The sequence below is a fragment of the Gorilla gorilla genome, chromosome 2 (genome assembly GCF_029281585.2).
Source record: "Gorilla gorilla gorilla isolate KB3781 chromosome 2, NHGRI_mGorGor1-v2.1_pri, whole genome shotgun sequence".
In the NCBI taxonomy this organism is placed as follows: domain Eukaryota; kingdom Metazoa; phylum Chordata; class Mammalia; order Primates; family Hominidae; genus Gorilla; species Gorilla gorilla.
The window spans coordinates 207395366-207400688 of NC_086017.1; the positions used below are offsets into that span (position 1 = coordinate 207395366).

At 54.4% G+C, this 5323-nt stretch overlaps 1 long non-coding RNA gene across 1 annotated transcript; it reads right to left on the bottom strand.

Annotated features, from left to right (window-relative positions):
* Positions 1–1035: 1035 nt before the first annotated feature.
* On the bottom strand, positions 1036–4922 carry LOC109026249 (uncharacterized). The gene is made up of 3 exons (XR_002005210.4): positions 4850–4922; positions 4152–4260; positions 1036–1568 (listed from the first exon to the last, which is right to left on the bottom strand). It is a non-coding gene; the product is annotated as an uncharacterized lncRNA (long non-coding RNA).
* Positions 4923–5323: the final 401 nt, after the last annotated feature.

Consider the following 5323-nt stretch of genomic DNA (forward strand, 5'->3'; position numbering starts at 1 on the left):
TTGGGGGACAAGTACTCACCCCAGTACAACCTCCTTGAAGAAAATTTGGGGCAGGGTAGGTGTATGGGTCATGACAATAGATGATTCTTGCCGAATGATGACCTATTCGGGAAGACCAGCAGGTGTGCCCACATCACCCTGGGCTGGCTCTGGAAATCTCCCAAATCTCGGCTCTTGTCACCACTGAGTCAGGAGCCAGGCGGCATGACCAAGGGACCAGCTTGACTATTCCTCGATCTAACTTCTTGGGTCATGAGGCCAGGCAGATGGCAGCCCCAGGAGCCCCCAGCTGTAGCTCATCAGGCCCGTGCTGAGACCACCCCCTCCCCTGCCCAGGAGGGCAGAAGAGCAGGGCCCAGGCAGCAGTGGCCACACCTGCCTCAGTGGTTTCAGCCCTACTCTCTCAAAGGTTGACCTGCTATTGACTGGAAGGTATCACATTCCCTCGTTTCCTTCTGTAACCAGAGAAAAAGGTAAGGGGTAAGGGTTGGAGAGGGGAGAGAGACAGGACAGTATATCTAAAAATAAACGTACCCCACCTCAACCTCAAGCATTCCACAGAAAGGTGTGTCCGCCTGCTCTTCGCCCGCCTGTGACCCCCGCATGCCCTCCAGGTGAGGAGGAGCCCGACCTAGACACTCTCTTTAGCCTACACATGCCAGACTCTCCCTTTAGAGGAAAAAGGGACTTCTCACCAAGCCACACCCCTTGAAACTGCTTCCTCAGGTGCACCTGGAGTGTTCTCACTCCTCGGCCCCAGTTCCCACTCACACTTCCTGGAGCTGGAGGAGGGGGCAAGAGGGTGATGCGTAATAAGCCTGCATGGACATTGTCACTGAAATGAAAGCTCAGATTCCAGGGTCCGGAGACGGCTTTGGCCCCAAGGTGCCAGGGACAGCATAAGCTGCCGGGACCTGGCGAGGCCCAGGGGGCGAGCCTTCGGGCAACATCTAGCCTGGCCCTCCTTGTTTCGTGCTGGAGGAGCACGGTGAGAGAGGGGCTACTGTTGAGCTGTAGGAGGCAGAGTGGGTGCTGGGGGAAAGAGCAGGAGCTTTGGAGTCACTGTGGGCAAGCCACTTCCTAGCTGAGCCTCAGTCTCCATGTCTACACAGTGGGGAGAGTAGACGTAATTCCTATTAGCTTAGTACATCGTAGATTCTCAGCAAATGTTAGCGTCCCCACGCCACCGCCCCCCAGATGTGGGCATGGAAAGAGAAACAAACTATTTGGAAGGAGAGTCTGGGGTTGTTCTGGGTGGAGGGCCAGATCATAGACATGATGGGGTGGCAATGCCTGATTCTGGCTGAGGCAATCATTCTGGAATGGTGAGGGGGTGGGTCTGGCCACAGGGTTCAGGAGACTATTGTCGTCTCAGGGGTCCTCAGAAACTGGCTGGGCCAGGTGAGCTGGTGTTTCTCATATGCAGGTGAAGGTGTTTCTCATATGCAGGTAAAGGTGTTTCTGGTGTGCGGGTAAAGGTGATTCTCATATGCAGGTGAAGGTGTTTCTCGTATGCGGGTAAAAGGTGTTTCATGCAGCAGTTGGCAAGTTGGTAACTTCTTCAAGCCCTGTGATTTCGAGATGGGGAGAGAAGTCTGTGAGAATGCGGTTTTGAGAAGCAGAAGCAATGAGGTCGAATCAGCCCACTGCCGAGCATAACACACAAGGGCAAAGAAGACGGGGGTCTGGGATTGGAGGGCTTCTTGAAATTCTGACACTAGACCAACTCTCCAAGTCGTTAAAGCCTGCAGACCCCAGATGTAATCTGTCTGTGTGAGAGGAGTTAAACGTCAGCTCCAATATCTACATTATAATAATTGATACATATTACCTAATAATCAATATATTGTGATGTTATATCATAGCATTTATTACATACAACACAGTTACTATTATATTAGCTTCATCTAAATGTGAGATCCGCTTTTTAAAAAACTTACTTTATTTTTTATAGAGATAGGGTCTTACTTTGTTGCCCAGGCTGGTCTTTTTTTGTTTTGTTTTGTTTTTGAGACAGAGTCTCACTCTGTTGCCCAGGCTGGAGTGCATGATCTCTCTGCCGCCCGGGTTCAAGCAATTCTCCTGCCTCAGCCTCCCAAGTAGCTGGGATTACAGGCACGCACCATCACGCCCAGGTAATTTTTGTATTTTTAGTAGAGACGGGGTTTCACCACGCTGGCCAGGCTGGTCTCAAGCCCCTGACCTCAAGTGATCCACCCGCCTCAGCCTCCCAAAATGCTGGGATTACAGGCATGAGCCACCACTCCTGGCCGAGATTCACTTAAAAAAAAAAAAACTGCTTTAAAAACGTTCATAAGCCGTTATTGCCTGGAGAGTCTTTGAATGTGTCACACCCTTTAACATGCAGGAGCTGCCAATCCCCAAAGCCCTGGTCACGTGATGACAATTAGGTCACCTACCCTCAGTTATTCTGGCCCCTCTGCCAAGAGGTCAGTTGGCCCTCACCCAACTGACCCTACCAGCGCAGGGGCCTGAGTGCAGCTCTCCAAAGACACTGGATGTTGGCATTCAGCCACAAGTCCGGCTCTCAGAGGAACCTGGTGTGGGAAAGATGCCCCACCTCCAGCCCCTGTGCCGTCAGAGTCAAGATCACTGTACTTTGCATAAAGTATTAGGAAAAACCCAAATTCTTGCTCTTTGATTAGAGCCTCTCCTTCTTTCCCCACCAGCCCTCTGCAGAAGTGAGAGGCAAAACTAAAACTCAGGTGTTTTTATCCGTATCTGTGAGTCTGTGTTTCTGTATAAGTGATCTATGCATTTAAAAACCAATAACTTACTTTATCCTTCTCAGGACCTGAAGTATGGTCTTTCATCAGATGCCTGCAGAGGGTTAGGAAGGCCAGGAAGAGGTGGGGAGGGCAGGAGGGGAGCGCTGAACAAATGTACAGGTTGGATCCAGGCGTGCGGATCAGACCTTGAACTAAGGAGCCATGGAGAGTGCAGAGCCCCCAGGGACACGGGAAGACAGTTGTCCTGGGTAGATGGCAGCTCCAGGAGCCCCCAGCTGTGCCTCCTCTGCCCAGGAGGGCCAAAGACAAGTGGAGAAAGCAGAAAAGCAGGGCCCGGGTGGCGCTGGCCTCACCTGCCTCCATGAGGCGGACAGGAGCCTCGCAGCCGTGGACACAGCCCAGGCCAAGGCATGCAGGGAGTAGTAACAAGAATAAATGAAGCCGTGAAGCCAGGGCCCCTTTGGCGCTTGTGCAACCGCCAACCTGCGTAGTTCTGTGAGCACTGGGACACGTGTTGGTGCTGACTCATCAAAATCCTGGGACTGTATGGTTTTGGACACTGCTGGAGTCCAGGTGCCCTGTGTGGTTTTGGGCACTGCTGGAGTCCAGGTGCCCTGTGTGGTTTTGGGCACTGCTGGAGTCCAGGTGCCCTGTGTGGTTTTGGGCACTGCTGGAGTCCAGGTGCCCTGTGTGGTTTTGGGCACTGCTGGAGTCCAGGTGCCCTGTGTGGTTTTGGACACTGCTGGAGTCCAAGTGCCGCTGGGGCTGCCTCGGGGAGGAGGAAAGTTTCCAGAAGAGCTTACGGAAGAGGCTGCGGCTTGGGAGAAGCGTCCCCCAGCTCGCGTGCTGGGTGGGAAGTGCCGAGGGGCTGTGCAGAGGGCTCTTGTGTTTGGGGACGGCTGTTTTCTACTTGAAATGGGGTCCTCGAGTTCATGGGGAATGAGAGAGGTGAGCGGGAGCCAGAACGGGAAAGTCCTCGTCCGGGGGCTCCCGCAGGAGCCCCCTTGGCCCCTGGCCAGACACTTCCAGCTTCCCTCTGGCGCCCAGAGATTCCCCTCGGGGTCAGGCCCTGCCTGCCGGCCTCGGCCTCGCGGTCGCCTTCCTGCCCCTCAGGAAGCCCTGCCCAGGTCCCCGGAAGGCCCGCATGCTTGCCCGGAGGAGGCCCCTCCTCATGTTGCTCCAGGGACTGCCCCCAAGGCTTCCTTCTTCAGGGAAGAGGCTGCTCTTGGCCAGGGAGTTGTTGGGGCTGTTTCCAACCCAGGCAAACCTTCGCTTCCTTTCCTGCCCTCCTGCCCTGGGTTTTTCCCCAGACAGACCTACGGGTGCCAGTGCCCCAGCCTCGCCTCCCCTGCAGCTCTCTCCTGGGCCAGGCTGAACACCGTCGTTTCACAGTCCACTTACTGAGCTGAGAAGACGTCCTCGTGTGAAGATCTGGGAAGGCCTGAGCTTTCACCGGCCTGCAAGCTCACAGGTGCCATGGTTGAAGGACGCTGGCAGAAGACCAGAGACCCTGGCCCAGGGCAAAGGACTCTGTCACTCATGGCACGGCATGTTGCTCAGTGTGAACGAGCTTCCTCTTCACTCCCGTTTCCTTTGCTCCCCAAACCCCACAGGGGCTACGCAGAGGCCCAAGTGGATTCTGTGGCACAGTGGATTTGCCTCACCGCCGAGGATCCCCGTGCTTAGGAAACGCCAGTCTCTCATGAGGGGCTGCGAAGCAAACCTGCCCAACCTTTCCCAGGGTGGACGTTATCTTTGTTACACTGGACAGCGAGCAAATCTCGCTTCTGCCCCAGAGGGAGACACTGTCCCTGCGCGCCAAGACTTTCACTATATACACGTCCTTGATGAGAGTCCAGAACAAAAGGCCGTCAGCAAATCTGCTCCTGAGACTTGCAGAAATGTGGGAAACCAGTGAAAAATTGTCTCCGACATCCGAGACCCAGAGGAAACCCAGGCCAACGGGCGCAGGGTGCTGGCTCTTTCCGCTGCCTTAGGTTTCACCTCGGGTGCCATCTACCCCCGTTCCCCACGTCTCCGTGGCCAGCACAGGGCCCAAAATGAAACCGCTCATAAATAATTGAAAAATTCACACTTACCTCAAATTGTACCCTACTATGTCAATCATGTTGGAACAAATTAGCGTTTCTGAAACAAGAGTTACAGCAGAAGTGACTGCGATGTTCCGATGTTTCTAGGTGTTGGCACGGATACTGTTCGGTCGCAACCCCAGGAGGTAGTTACTGGGAGCCATTCTGAGGAGGGAGTGCTGAGGACCCCCCTCAATAAGGGGCTGTGGCCAAGGAAAGGGGCCCTGAGAGACCTCACACAGAGCCCACCGGTTGCATACGGCACGGCTGAACTCTCCTGGCTTCCCAGAGAATCCAGAAGGAAAGGGCGGCCTCCCGCGGCCCCCGCCAGCCAGCTCAGGGGCAGACGGCCTAGTGGGGCCCTTGCCCAGCCACCCGCCTATCTATTGGCTAAAAAAATGTAAAAACAAAAATCACTCTTCCCATACTACTCTTTTTCTCCTTCCCTCTTTTTAAAATCCTGTTTTTGCTTTTGTTCATTGA